Source organism: Apodemus sylvaticus, chromosome 5, assembly GCF_947179515.1.
Source record: "Apodemus sylvaticus chromosome 5, mApoSyl1.1, whole genome shotgun sequence".
NCBI classification, from domain to species: domain Eukaryota; kingdom Metazoa; phylum Chordata; class Mammalia; order Rodentia; family Muridae; genus Apodemus; species Apodemus sylvaticus.
This window is the reverse complement of record NC_067476.1, coordinates 155338069-155354270: the sequence shown is the minus strand read 5'-3', so window position 1 is coordinate 155354270 and position 16202 is coordinate 155338069. Positions and strand designations below refer to the sequence as shown.

The window sequence follows — 16202 nt, the reverse complement described above, 5'->3', positions numbered from 1 at the left end:
TGCCTAACATGAAGTAGGGCTCTGATAGTGTTGTCTGCATGCATGGAGAGGAGACAGATGAATGGGGAACACAGGAAGGACAACATGGTTTCACTCGGCCTCGCCATGGGACACCTCAGCCCAGTCCAAAGCACACCCTACCTCATGCAGGGAAGATGGCTGAGTCTGAAACCCAGCCCAGGTCCTTGCGCCCCTTATCAGCATTGCAGGGGATGCTTTTCAAACATCCGTAAGCTCCTACTTAGCACATTTGCTGTGCCTGCCTCAGAATTTGCTGGAGGCGAACACACACATACCCCGGGCATGGCATTATTCAAGCAGAAGGACCCAATAATCATGTTTCTCCCCACCCCTTCTCTCAGGGGGATTCCGTGGGGCTGAGATTTGTGTGTCTGCCCCACGGGTTGCTTCTTCTGTGCACAGGCAGCCGTTTGGGGGAGATCTAGAGCTGAAGTCAGCCACTACTCAGTCTCACTGAGGTTTCTATCTAGTACGTGTGTGTGTGTGTGTGTGTGTGTGTGTGTGTGTGTGTACCTGTACACCTGTGTGCACCCATGTTTGTGCAGTGTGTACTTGTGTATATACACGTGCCGAGACCAGAGGTCAGGCTCAGGTGTCCTTTCCGGCTGTCAATCATTTTATTTTTTGAGACTGGCTCTTTCACTGGCCTACAGCTACCCAAATAATTTAATCTGGCTGGCCAGTGATCCACAGGGATCCATCAAACTTCACCTCTGTGATCTTGGGCTTTTAAGTATATGTATCATCTTTCCTGGATTTTTAATGCATATTCTGGAAGGATCAATCTCAGACTTCAAGGCAAACAGTTGACCGACGGAGCCATCCCCCAACCGTTGCACCCACATTTCCCAGCCTGCTGACAGAGATAGTCAAAGGGAGGGAGTGTCTGAGCCCACAGCAGTGGAGCTACACTCACTATTGATTCTTGACCATTTGCTGTTCCTGGAACAGTCAGTGTGGCCCCTCTCCTTTTTCTTTCCTTGTGACACACTCCTAGGGGGTGCCCAAATTGTGTCTGTGTTCCTGATGGGATCCCAGAGCTTAGAGGATGTATCCAATGTGTCCAAAATCTGCCCCCCCCCTCCTGTAGTAAGGCCGGAGGCACATGACTGGTGTGTGGATTCCCAGCCCAGCTTCTGAGCACTCACTGTATTCTGCCCCTCCATTGAAGATCCCTTTCCATGGACCACATAGCAAGTGAATGTTCTTCTGCTACGCTGATCAGGCTGGGAAGGTGGAAACCGTGACTGAGATGGCCTTGGGTCCCCACCACACTGAGGGATGTGAATACTGACTCTGCTCTGAGCTGCATGTCAAAGAGCCAATGTTGAGTGAGATCGGATATTCCGTTCACAGCTGGATTTTTTCATGGGGTTCAGACACCATAGGCGCGTAGTCTTACAAAGTCTAATACTTACTAATTTGTGGTAAGAGGAGAAGCCTGGGGTATCAAAAGCACAAGGCAGAGAGAGGATTAGCTGACTTTTAAAGAAAGCTGTGTTCTGTCTGTCACTGTTCAAACAGATACTCAAAGTCAGTTCTAGGGCACAGGTTTTTTCCTTTTTTTTCTGGGTATTATCAGGGCAGATTCTGGGTGCAGAAGAATACTTTATTTACCTTGTAGATATTCTGGGCCTCTCTTTAGAGCTTTTAAACAGTTATGTTTACCAAGAGACTCCTATTATCTGAATGTAACAAATTCGGGCCCTGTCGGCCACATGCCAGCAAACAGAATAGACAAGCAACCATCAGGTAAAATTTAGATACATGAGTGTCTTATAAATAAACATTCAACACACCAAACAGAGATAAACAGACAGTAAATAAGTGGATTTAATATGGCTAGATACGTAAAACTATTTCAGGGAGATAAGCAGAAACAGAATAAGGAGAGTCAACTCTACAGCAGTAGCAAACAAACAAATTCTGGAAAGCCATAGAGGGGAAAAGCAAGAGAACTGCCCTCCAGGAATTCCTGATAATGTCAGCAAACATCATTCTCCTGGCTTTCTCTGTAGATGCCAAGATGGCTAATCTGCTGTAAGCTGTACTGTCTACAGACAGAAGATACGACGCCAGAGAGAATATGGAGACCACCTCTTTCCATTTCAGAGAGAGAGAGAGAGAGAGAGAGAGAGAGAGAGAGAGAGAGAGAGAGAGAGAGAGAGAGACCTTGGCTCCATTTCTTGTCCACCTCATTCCCAGGACTTCTGAATGTAAATGTCAGGTTATGTTCAGACCCATGCCCACAATGTCAGTAGAGGAAAGTTTATGTTCTCGTCATGAACTTCTTACTAGGATCTTCCAGAATCTGAATACAAATTTAAGCGTGGGGTTTGGCAAGATAGATCGATCACTGGGCAAAAAGCATTTACCACATAAGCCCAGTGACGTGAGTTTAGATTCTTGGAACCCACAGAAGGTGCAGGAAACACACACCACAAAGTTCTTTTGCCCTCCACACATTGCTATGCGTACTACCACCGTACACAGTAAGTACAGTATGCACCGAACACGACCATGGAGGGAGGTTAACTGGCAAACAGTGTTTGCCGCGTAAAGCCTGAGGAGCCAAGTTGAAGTCCTGAAACCCACTGAAAAAGCCAGCTGCGGTGGGCGTGCTCTGTAGTGAGGCACAGTGGGAGGTGGATGCAGGGGACTTCTCAGATGCCAGCCGGCCAGCTGACCTGGCTCAGGAAACATGGCGGCCGGCGGCAGCAGCAACACAAAAGTAGCCCTGCCTTAACTTGGTAGATGGCAAGAGCAGACTCCTGGAAGGTGTCCTCGGGCTTCCGGGCACGCCCCTGGCATGTGTGTAACACACACACACATACACACACACACACACACACAGAGTTGTCCAACTTCAACTTGCCTTTCACACTATTGCTCAGCGCTACTATCTCCTGCCTGGAAAATAGTGGCCTTATTAATATTCTTATCCCCGCCCCTCTCTGCTTGCCCTAAGCTTTAGTTGCTCAGTTAGTTACTTCTAGTCCCTACTAGATACGCCCTGCACAGACTGCTGGCCTGTAGGAGCAACCTGTGTGGCCACTCCCTACAAAGTCTCACGTGGTTGGTCAACTTTTGTTCATCAGAAGCAAGGTGAACTCCTTTCCTTGCATCTCCCAGCATCCTCCAGGAACCTAGAAGTCCCGCCTATCCCTTCTGGCCAGCAATTGGCCCATGGCCTCTTTACTGACAGATCAAGAACCAATTGGGGAACAGAACCCTCAGCATCAGACTATCCCATCCCCGCCCAACAGTGTTCCTTGTGTTTCAGAGAGCACCTAGGTGGCTTAGATGGAGAAAGCTCCTATTAAACCAGCTACTGTCACTTTAAGTCTTGGAGACTTAGGAATTGTTTGTTGTGGCAGCAAAATGTAGCTCATAATGATGGATACAATCTATCTGCTCACTCTCCTTGCGTATGTATCAGGGAATGATAGGCGCCTATCATGTGACCATCGACCGAATGCCTGCCCTCTCCTGGCTAAAAGTAATATGTCGTAATATGTAGAGACATTGTGTTAGATACATCCTCACTCATGTGACACTGCTGGTCAGCTCCCAATTCTACCTTGATTTCCTAAATTCCTGCAATGACCTCACACTTCTGTCTTCACTTCCCCCCTTCCATGGCGTGTTCTCTCTCTCTCTCTCTCTCTCTCTCTCTCTCTCTCTCTCTCTCTCTCTCTCTCTCTCTCTCTCTCCTTCCCCACATCCTCCCTTGTATCCTCTGCAGTTGTTGGAAAAGCCACATATAGGTGTTTGGCTTTGGCAACTGCAACTCCAATCCACCATCTGTTTACCATGCACACCTTCTCCTCCACAGTGCAGGTCATTTGTATCTATTCCTCTGTGGCTACCTGGCTCTGTACCCCCAATGAGAGCAAGCTTCAACTCTCACAACCTCGGCATTCCTTCACCTGGGCGTCAGAGGCAACGTAGATCCACAAGCTCTTTCTTTAACTTTATTTTAGGCTTTGCATGCATTTGGCTTTATTTTACTGTGACGCCCAGCTGCCTCTAAGTGGTCCTCTGCAAGGCGCTTGGATTCACTGTGGTTCTATTCCCCTTCCCCCGCTGTTATATCCCTTATGCTGGCCAGCCATGCCCTAAGTTGGGGTGTTCACCTGCCTTGCTTGCTTTTCTTTTAAAACCATTTAATTTATTTTTTAAAAACTTTAAAAATCTTTCTATCTGATATTTTAAATTTACTCTTGAAGAATTTAATAGATTCATATAATACATTCTTATACCATCCATCTCCCCCTAAATCCTCCTGGAGGGACCCCTCACATCTTCCCAACTTCATGTCATTATTATTATTGCTATTATTATTGTTGTTATTACTGTTATTATACAGCCTACTGAGTCCAGGCACTGCTGCCCACATGCACACACATGTGAGAATCCTCTGGACCATGAATACCCTACCAGGGACCCATCTCTGAAAAAGTTACCCCCCCTTGGCAGCCATCACCCAACAATGTCTTCTCAGCTAGGGCTAAGGCTTGAGTGTTTTTATTATGTGCCGAGTTCTTTATCATGGGACAGTGATTCTCAACTGGTTTGGTGCACAACATCCTTTCCTTCTGAATCCCCAGTCCAGGGTTAAAGCCCTTGCTGAACAAGCCTGAGGATCCAAGTTTGAATCCCAAGTACACACTTAAAAAAAAGTTTTGTTTGCACATACTTATGTATGCCATGTGCAATGTAGTGCTTGCGGAGTCCAGAAGAGGGCACTGGACCCCCTAGAACTGGAGCTATAAATGGTGTGATCTGGAAATCAAACCCAGGTCCTCTGGAAGAGCACCCAGCCCACTTAACCACCGAACCATCTCTCCATCCTCTACTTTTCTGTAAAGCAGAGTATGGTGATGCACATAGACTTAGGGATGCATGAACTATGAGCCAATCAGTGAACTTCATGTTGAGAGAGAGAGAGAGAGAGAGAGAGAGAGACAGAGAGAGAGAGAGAGAGACAGAGAGAGACCCTGTCTTAGAAAACAAGCCAGAGAGCTATAGAGGGAGATCTGCAGTGTCAATCTCTTGCTTCCACACAAGCATGGGATATGTGCACACACACACACATACACACATAGTGAATAAGAAAAGAATTCTCAGTCAAACATGGAATAGTAAATTCCGAAGGTCATGCTACACTGGAGAAAGGAGAGCCAGGCTTCAGTAATGGAGATTAATCAGTAACACCCAGTTAGGGCTGAACTTGGGAACGTGTCTGGGAGTCAGCCATGGAAGGAACAGGCCACATTCAGGTGGGGATTGGACCCAATGAGTGGGCTTTTCTTGTTTTGCACACTCTTAATTAAGCCAAGGACAGCTCCCAGGAGTGACAGGCAATCTCAGATGTCCAAGGGGGCCAGACAATACCAGATGCAATGAGGACGGCAGGAGCAGGGAGTTATACCTCGTTCAGCTCCAGTTAGCCATGGTCAAGTGGAAACAGAAGTGTAGCCTGGTAAGATGTTCGGGATCTAAACAAACAAAATTTAGATATTGGAAATTTTAGTTTAAAACCTTAAGTTTTAAGCTAAACTAAAAAGAACAAAAACGTGCGTGTGTATGTGTGTGTTCCTGTCTATGTGTGAAGGTCAGAGGACACACCTGGAGTCAGTTCTTGCCTTCTACCGTGTTTGAGGCAGGCCTCTGTTCACCATCTTGTTTACCTAGCTAACCCTCACTTCCTGGATATCTCCCCATCTCCACGGCTCAAAGGGATTACAGACTTGTGCTAATGCATTCCATCTTTTTTTTTGTGGGTTCCGGGGATCTGAACTCGGTTCCTCACACTTTCCACCAAGTGTCGTTTGTGTTCCCTGAGCCACCCCCTCCCCAGCGCGCTAATGTGGTTTAATAGTTTGAGGCGCTGACTACATCTCTGCTGCTAGGCCTTGCTTGCAGGCTGCACGTTGAGATCCACGCGCTTAGAGATGAGGTGTGATGAGAACCCAAGAAAGCGAATGTCTTGAGGAGCTGTGACATCTATAGGGCTATCACGGTAAAGACAGAGAAAAAGCACTGTACCAGAGAAGGGGGTGGACCATCTCTCCGAGTCCCACAAAGTCGACTGACTATGTGCTTCGGTTCTCATAGTAGCCAAGGAAGTAAAAGCACTGCCCTCCACATCAACACAGATCAACATCAATAACGAAGGGGCATGCTGGTAACACCCACTGTAAACAAGGACAGAGGCTGCGCACGGCACACTGAGGCTGCGCATGGCCCGCCCACACAGGCTGAACACCGCAGCCATTGCAATCTAGGCAGGTGGGCTGAGTTCGGAGGGGCAGCCAGTGGACAGATGCTGAGATGATGTCATCAGGGTTGAAGTTCTACTGAGTGGGGGAGGTTGCGGAAGGAGAGAGAGGGAGAGCAGAGGGCGGCTTGGTAAAGAGGTCTATCTGCAGAGACAGAGAGACAGATGGACTGCAAATGTTTTCCCCTTCCACCTTTATGGGCCTGGGACCCTGGAGATCTGAAGTCAGGTTCTCCCATCTTCCAGGGAAGAGCTTGTTTTGCCGGCTGAGCCATCTTCCCAGCCTCGGGGGTTTCGCTTTGAGAGTGCCCTGTTAAGGAAGAGATACTAGAAAGAATTCAAGCTGTGAGATGGCAGAAGACAGAGCTTTCCTGAGAACCAGAGGAAGAGGAAGGAGGAATTGGATGAGGTTGCTGGCGAACAGTGAAGTGGAGGGAGGGGACTGCGTAGACTCTCAGCTTTTGTTTCTAAATAAATCACCCGGACATGAGCCCCACTACTCCTGAGGATACAGATTCGTGGCTGTGGGAAAACTCAAATTAATCATTAAATAGGGCTTGGATATGGAGGAGAGATTCATCATCTAGAAATAGACCAAGAATGGATTATTTCATAGCTTTGGGTTAGGCTCAACTATGCATTGGGACTCCGCCCCCCAGGATATTGAAGCCATATGGAAGCCTCTTTGGTGCACCTGGTGATAGATGCTTCCAGAACAGCATAATCTAAAATCTCTCTCTACTCCTGATACTCAGAAATTATTCTCAGAACTTGTTGCCTGCGCCTCCCTTTGTCTTCGGCACTACACGTGCCCCTCCCATCTGGGGGCTGTAAAGGCTCAGTCCTGTCTTCTTCTCCCTGCTGGAGCCTTGATTTTAAGAGCTGGGAATGTGGATTACAGATACGACCTTTGCACTTAAAAATGAAAATTCCCCCCCCCCCCCACGTTTACATCATTTCACTACCTGAAACATGACAGAGAACAAGGAGGACAATAACTCTGGCCTGCTCCCCTCATAAAAGTGGAGAAGTTGCAGGCTCAGGCGCTCGGGGGTGGCGTCACATGCAACTGCCTCTCGGCTTCATGCTGCTTTATTTTAAACTTCAGTTCTCAAAATAAGTGCCTGGGAACCTGAGTTGGAATGCAGTTAAAATTCAGATTCTCAGGCCCCGATGCTAGAGTTCTAAATAAAAATGAAAATTGGAATGTAGAAATCCACATTTCATATATATATATGCATATATATACATCATGTAGGCACATATGTATGTATGCATGTATGTATGTATGTGTTCATTCTAGCTGGCCTTGAACTCACAACAATCATCTTGCTTCCAGCTCTAAGTGCGTGGATTATAGGCATTGGGCACTATATCCAGCTCAGAAGTCTATACTTAAGCAAATTGTTATTTACAGAGAAAATGCCGTCCCCATCCTGATGAAGAGAAATCATCTCTTGAATTATTGTGCTGGGAGGAGAAGGGGCAGGAGTCACTACAGACACGTTCTTTCAGCTGAAGAAATCTGGAGTCAGAAGAGAATAGCAGGTTTTGAGAGCATGTCCTCGCAGAGTTAGAGTTCTAACAACTGAGAGTCCAAGGATGCCTGACACACCTGCTAAGGCATCTTTCTACTCAGGAGGAAGTGGGGGATTCAGATCCATCTTAATCCCTCAGGGAGAGGTGGGCAGTACAAGAGTTCTCATGTACACACACACACACACACACACACAGAGATACATACACACAGACACACACATATACACATACACATACAGGCACACATACATACAGACACACATACATACAGACACACATACATACATATACATATATACATGCATACATAAACATACAGACACACCCATAGAAACACACACACACACACACACACACACACACAGAGGCTCTCATTATGTTAAATGACCCCAGCTGTCAGTACTTTAGCCTGTTGTCTAGGAGTGATCACATGACATATCCTAACTTTGTTTCACAAAATAGATTCTGTGATACTGCAAAGGGCCTGAGAGAGACACGAACCACACCTGCAGAGGAGGAGGAAGTGGAAACTTTCCACTCAAGAGACAAAAGAACGCCAAACATGGTAGTCACGCATGTGTTACATGACAGGTAGTTTTTTCTCCTATGACCTTTCGTGACAGGTTCCTGTGAACTCCCTTTGTAGATTATAGAGAGCAAGCTGAGGTTTGAGGGAGTTGAGAGTTCCTCTCTTAAGAGCACATGGCTGTCACGAAAAAGAGAAGGAACTGAGCCCATGAGGTTTGTGAGTTAAAGTTTTCAACCACTGGGTAGATGCATGTATGTGTGTATGTATTTGAACATACAAAGTTCAGGGGAATTTACAGTGGAGCAAGGCACGGAGGCATTGGATGAGTGAGGAATTATGGGAGAAGGCCAGCTCACTTGTCCGCACTTTCCAGGCTCTGATCTCTGTAGTAGACAGGCAGGAAACCTTGCTTTCTAGTCTTTAAAGCTGTGTATGGTGACAAACACCCGTAGTCCCAGCCCCTGGGAGACGCAGCAGGAGCATCTGATCTGGAGTTAAAGTCATTCTTGGCATCATGCCCAGTTTGAGGCCGTTCTGGGTTACATGAAACCCTGTCTCAAAAAAACCCAAACCACCGCACAATAGAGGTTTTTGAGCAAGGAAAGCAGTGTCACCCCAAGTACCACGTGGCCCCAGAGTGGACCAACCAGGCACAAGAAGTGAACCATCTGTAGCCCCAGGATGCTCTGCGCAGGCTCACCCACCAGCCCTTCCCAGGACTGCTGCCACCTGAATTCTGTCTCCGAGGATGCTTATCTTTAACTAAACATGACTCTATTCTTTGCTATTTGGCTATCATTATTTTGCAGGTGCCAGTAATTAACCCCCACCAGGAATGGTAGGGGCCACCGTCTTCCCAAACATACGTGGACCTGTGAGCGGGACCAGACGCTGTGATGGCTCTGATGGCTCGACTATTTATGTTGGAGACCTTCGGGTGAACTGTTACTTTGAAAAGGAAGGATCAGTTCGTGTTTAAAAGGGGGCTGATTGATCGATGCCAGTCAGGCATTCCTTCATTCTTGGCTCCTTGGAGTCTCCGTAATAAGTTCTTTACAAACACCAGTTTGCTATTAAAGAATAGCATTCATCAGAAGCCAAGCAGAGAGGAGGCGTGTCTGAGGAGCACAGAACCCCATTTTGAAGCCACACTATCCTTTCTGTTCAACTTGATCTGCCAGGTCGTTAACGTTTGAGGCAAAACACACACGGACTTTGGTAAATATTAATCAGAAATGCATGGCCCTTTTCCCTACCCAATTACCCATTACTGGGCTCTGCAGGTGATAATGTCCCGTTAAAACCTCTGATTTGCTTAAAATGCAATCGAGAGATGCTTTCTGCTGATCCGAGAGCCCTGCTCTCAGCAGCCTAAATTGTCTCTTTGTTTCTTGCTTTCTCTCTTCTTTTTCCTGGTCTGGTGTCTCTGAGTATGTGAGTGCCTGTGTTCAACCCTTCAGTCTTCAGTTAATCAGCTCTCCGGGTGCTTTGTAACTCTGGTGTATGTGTGTAGAGGTCTTGAGACACGAGGAACACACATGCCTGGTGGCTTCTAGCCCTATGGAGTTGCACATCACGTCGGTTGTGGGCAATCTCTTTGAACTTGAAGGTCCCTCCCTCCCGTTTGGGATCTCATCAGACCATGCAAATTGCTATCAGCCTTTCAGACAGGCTGGGGCAGGTCTAAGTCACTAGGTCTTTTATCAGTGAAGTCATTAAAAGTCCATCAGATCAATTGGGCTTTGACATAACTTTAAGGACATTCTCAGGTGAAATCCATTTCTCTGCTCCTAAAACTGGTGCAAATTCACGGAGGCTGGTAATAAGCTGTCGTCGAGTTTGTGGCAGCACGTCAATGAATATTAAAATCCAGGAGGCTGTAGCCTGCTCCATCACGAAATTTCAGGACCCGAACTGGAAAAGGCACACCAAGAGTGGCCAGCTTCAAAGCACTGACAGCAAACCGGATGTGCCTGTGGGCGGTAGTAAAGAGTGCACCTGCTCTTGAACTTTCTGGGGGCGGGGGGTCTCACTAGTTTGTGTGTGAGCCTCAAATTCTCAGCCGGAAGAGATGACTTATAACTGAATTAGCATGGATGGTGGTCAATCTGGCCAGTCTATCTTTCACCTCTGTTTCAAAGCCAGGCTGGGGGGCTCTGCTTTTCCTCCAAAATTGAGCAACAATGTTTATTTCCTACATCCTCTTGGCTTCTGTGTAACATTGTATCTTCCCTCGGTAAAAGCTATCAGTTAGGTACTGGACTACTGGCACAATCTGACAGCGTGGCACAGCCGTCTTTAACTTCTTTCCATCCTCAAAGCTGTGTGCTGATCGCTTACTAGAGGGCCACAACACTGCTTTCTTCAACCTTCGTGTGCTGGCTGAAGCAGGTGTAAGCCACCACCTCTCTTGCAGTCAGCTCTTTAAATGGAAGAATTACCTATTTCAACATATTTGAGAGGTAGCGTTCCTGAATAGGAATTGTGGCTATCTCTCTTTCTACACAGAGGTAGTAGGACCTTCTGAAACTTGGGGGCTTTTGGATAACTTTTGTATTCTCATCTACAGCACCGATGTTTATGTGCATAAAGAAAGAACAACGAAGTGCAGGTTACGTCCTTTACTACAGACAAGGCACTCAGATAGATTCTAATCCCCTCTCCCCACTGACATAACCCACTGCCCTAGTTAGTTTCAACTGTTAACTTGAATTTCTGGTTAAACCTGAAATCATCTGCAAAGGGAGCCTCAGTCAAGGGATTGCTCAGACCTGATTGGCCCATGGGCCTGTCCAGGGGTTGTCTTGATTACTAATTGATGCAGGAGGGCCCCGCCCACACTAATTGATGCAGGAAGGCCCCACCTATTGTGGGTGGCATTATATCTAGTCAGGAGGACCAGGGTTGCCTAAAAAAATAGCTGGCTGAGCATGAGCCTGTGAAGTAAGGAGCTTCCTCCCTGGCTTCTGCCATGCTTATTTGGATGTGAAACTGAGTTCTTTGGTTGGGATTGCAAGTGGACTTACCTTGCCTTCCCAAAGAGCAATTGTCACCTATAAGAGTTTCTTTTTGGCTGGAGTGTCTGAGAGCAGCAGAAATGAAGGGGAGACACACACCAAATGGGCTACATCCACAGAAGGTCGATGCTCTGCCCTAAATTTGCCACGCTATGGAATCCCAGGACACCGTTTTTTTATCCGACAATAACGCCTCATCTTCACACTGGCTAATGAAGGGGCTCTACAGACTGCAGCAAGGATCCGATGTGTATCTGTCTGGCAAGCCGGGGACACTCTGAGTTTTTACCTAAGTTGTCTGCAGGCTCGGTTAAGTCATAGACCTTTCTCCACCCACGTGCTTTAATAAGGAATTTCTTCTCTTGTCCGAGACACTGAGAAGATATAAGGATCCACTCACAGCAAGGCACACCCCAGCATGCTTGGCACACACAGAGCCCTGGGTAGGGGAATTCTAATGATTTCCTTAATCCAGGCTGTATACCTAGCATCCTTTATCTCCGACGCAGGAAGTCAGTTTCTATTGAGGCACAGTGCTACGAGGAAATTTCTCACTACCTGAAAGGTTAAGTTTTGGACATGTGCCATAACACCATTAGGTCTTGAATAAAATTGGGGCTAAAGAGGGTTCTTCTTGGAACATTGCCTGAAGATGTAGTTGTTGTTGCAGGAAGAGGTCCGGATAAGGATAGTCTAACAACAGTGAGGGCAACTTGCAAATGAAATTCCTAAAGAAGTCATTTTAATTGATTTATTTGGAGATAGGGTCTTACTACGCAGCCCTGGCTTATAGGCTGGGACTAAGGATGTAAACCAGGCTGATCTAAAACTCACAGAGATCCCCCTGCCTCTGCATTAGGAATGTTAAACTGAAATGTGTGCAGCACCAAGGTTAGTCTCTAAATGGATTTAAAGTTCAAAAATAAAACCTGAGGACTATGGAAATTATAAGGCAACCAATACGCATGTATGAAGTAATGAAGTCCATACATTTGGTTTTTACTTTTTTTTTTCAAGTAAGAGGAAGCAGTGCCCCTCTCTGCCTGCCCCATTCACAGCTCTGACTTCTTCAGGAGATCCTAGGAGGAAGAGGTCTGAAATTCCACGTTGCCAAAACAAGTTCATGATGAATTTTCCAGCTCTGCTCTAATTTCAGATTGTAAAGTGTGTTCCCGGAAGGGAAACCGCGGAAGCGATTACAATATGATTCAATTAAAGATGATTTTAAAATGAGAAGAAAGGAGGCCGCTGCAATCTGCTGGAGAAACTGCGGGGACTTGGGGCTGAGCTGGCGTGGTGTCTCCAAACTCTTGGGGAGTGTCTCAATCATGACTCGTTACACTAATTGGATGTCTTCATTGTAACCTTTGACACTCAAGAATGCAGATAACAGGCAGTTGTGCTGCATCGGCCTATCACCCAGCAAGCTCTCTCGAGGATGACACAGGAGGATTTTAAGTTCAGGGTCATTTGGGCTGCATAATGAGACCATAGCTCAAAACATTAAAAAAAGCCCCTGTCTCCAAAATATGGAAATAAAAGTGAAGGCACATCATATTTAAAACCTCAGAAGTATTTCCTAGCTTTTACTAAGAAAAATGTCAAGATATTAAAGGTCTTTATGATTATTGGCTCTCCTCAAGGATTGCAAGGCAATAAGACAGAAATTGATGTAATGATAAGAAACCCCTCCCCACTCTCCATTCTTAATAACCAAATATTATTAAATCAATAATTTTGGCAATGATCTGCACAGGTTATTAAACATCGTGAATTATTAAGCTGAAAGTTGATCAGAGCCGCGAAAATAATTCTAGTTAACGGGAATCTCTGGATTTCTAATAAAATATCCAGTCATTGACAAAAACATCTCTGTTAGGATTCTTCTGGAACAAGAAAGACAGATCCCACAGATGTCCTTAAGGAAGAGAACACATTCCTTTCTGGATTACAGGAAATTAAAAACCCAGATTGCTAGGATCAAAATAACAGGAGATTAAACAGCCCAAGTCAAAGGTGCCGGTGCCTAAGGAGAATTAGCTTGCCCGTCCGCCCTATCCAGGTGGTTCCCCCACCCCAGTGGATATTCCACCGATTGTTTCAGAGACCTGAAAAAAAACCTGGGAAATGGCCATGGATTCGTCAATGCCGGGTGTGCCTCTGGCGAGGGGAAATGGCATAAAGCAATTAGTCCATGGCCCATAGCCAGCGGCACTCTGATCCTGTCGTTTGCCTTAAGCTAGGAGTGTGTGCAAAAGTATTTTGTCCAGACATTATCCAATAACAGGCAGTGGAATGTGATTTAATTTAGAAGGGACCAGGGCACAGGAGAGAAGAGGCCTGGGTTGGGCCCCTGAGCAGGCAAAATGGTCTGGTGGGCTTCTGACCTTTCTGGGAGCTCCCATTTACCGTCCCAGAGAATGCTGACACAAGCAAGCCACCCTGGCTGTCAGAGAAACTGAAGACAAACAGATGCCCCTCACTCTCTGGTTGCATACCTTCTCCAGGGCAGGCTTCCTGCTCAGATGAGATCTTGCCAAAAAGCATTATCCTGTGCTAGAATTTCCTAATACTAACTTGACTCTGTCATTGACGAATATAATGACATGCATTTCCCTCCTTTAACCATTTAATGCAACATGAGCTCTGAATGTTACCAGGGAGAGAAAACTGAGACCAGCAGGGGATTTAGACTTTGGCAAAATGACAGGTGGCTTGGGACCACCTGGCAACGCATCAGCAAATGGGAAGGCCAAGGCCTTTAGTCTTTTGACGCGAAAGCCAAGAGATTGCAAATAGGTTAGCCAGGCAGGGACAGGGTCAGGACTTCATTCCTGCATGCCAGGTTGAATCATCTACTTTCTGTGGGGTCTCAGGCAAGCACACACATCTCCACAGGTCTCAAAGTTAGCCATCTTGTGGACTTAACAGCATTTCCCAAAGCCGGCCAGCCAGGAGTCTGAGCCCAGCACTGAGCGCACACTTAGCCACTAGGCAAATGGTGGGTTCTTGGAGGAAGATCCCTTCCATTATGGTGTCTATGGAGAAGTAGGGACAGGAATAGAAAACAAAACAAAACAACCTGCAAGTGAAGAATATTGGGAAGAAATTCAACCATGAAATCCTGACAACTATGTTTTTGATGTGAGAGACTGTGGGATGTTTCTTGGAGGTGGTCAACTCCTAAGTTGGAACCTGGGAGTGCATTTACTATAAGAGAGCTGCAGAGGGCTCCCACAGGCGTCAGGGGGACAACAGCTGGGTTTAGTGATTTCTGGGCTCAACTGGGAGTTGAGACCTTCACAGAAACCAGAGAAACCTCACTTCAGTGGGAAGCAACTCCGTAGCCCATACCTTGTCCCTCCTCACAGGACCTGCCTGACTGCATGTTCAGGAGCACTGCATGTTCAGGTGCTCCTGTTTCCCTGTTGATATTTTGTCAACAGGGAGGGTGAGTCCCCTTCAATCTTCTTTCATTGAACCTAGATTTATTTGTAGGGTCACAAGGTGGCATTTGGAAGTGGTCCTAAAACATAGGCAAAGCATTCTTGGCAATTAAATTACACTGAAACCTAAAGGTAAGAAACTATATTAAGAGAAAGAGAGAGAGTCATAACTATCCAAGGACACAGCAAACCACAACCCTGGCCCCAGAACTGCATTCTTTCTTGGTCTAACAGCCCCTATTCTTGAGCTATAGGATAAACCACATAAATCAAGGGACTCTTGGGATAGATAAGGGATAAGTCAACAATAAATCCCCTTAAACTTCCTTTTCACTCTCTTGCCTGGGAACCTCACTTCCTTTTGAATATCAAAACGTGATAATTGAATGTTCTAGATATGTGGAAGGAGCAAAGAAGGAAGTCCCACCCTCCAACTTTCTACCTAATTTTTTTGAGGCGGCTAACTGACTGGAGACAGTTCACTTCTGTGGAGCAGTGTCACGAGCTGGATTCCAGTGGGACAGAGTTGTCTGTCCTACGCATTAGCCGTTTACACTTTTATTAACTTAAAACAGCTCAAGACTGCTCATTTTGTGTTTGAATTACAAAGCACTGACACAGTAGAAAAAGTAGGCACGAACTAAAATAGTCAGCTAATGAATGAAGATCAGAAGGCTTTGAAGCCTGTAGACTTGTTACACATGATACTCATAGGTTTTGAGTGTTTCTTGTGTGTTAAAGGATCCGTGAACTCATCTAACACAGCCAGGACACAGGACACATTGTTTCTATTTTACAGGTTACCGAGTCAAACATGTGCTAGCTCCATGTAGCTAGTTAGATGTGTGTGACCCCAAGTTATCATATTTTAAAGAGAAGAAATGTTTGTTTTGGTGTATGCTTACTAAAGGATAGAGTCAGGGATCCCAGGGGAGGGGAAGGCGAGAAGAGGCAGGGAACAAACTCCAAGGAAAACATGTTTTCTAAGGCCAACAGGGCTGAACTCCCAGAGACTATGACCACACACCCTAGACCTGCACAGGTTCAGATGAGACAAAACCCCAGCTCTGAGGGGGTGGGGGTGGGGGGTAGGTACACAGCCCCATCCCAAACTAAGAAGCTATCTGCACTTGGTGCCTGCTGGATGAATGGACATCAGTGCTCTCCAGGGGAGTGACATGGGGTGTGCCAACCACACCTCGCACTAGGCCTTATGCTCAGGAGGACTTTTGGTCTCCTTCAGAAAATTATCTTTGAATGTATGTATGTATGTATGTATGTATGTATATATGTGTGTATGTGTATGTATGTATATATGTATGTGTGTATGTGTATGTATGTATGTATGTATATATGTGTGTGTATGT

The 16202-nt window shown here is 46.2% G+C and overlaps 1 protein-coding gene across 5 annotated transcripts in view; it reads right to left on the bottom strand.

Moving 5' to 3' along the window:
• The window catches only part of Tshz2 (teashirt zinc finger homeobox 2), a 450383-nt gene that overhangs the window by 316697 nt on the left and 117484 nt on the right, over window positions 1-16202 (bottom strand). The gene's annotated exons all lie outside the window — the stretch shown is intronic.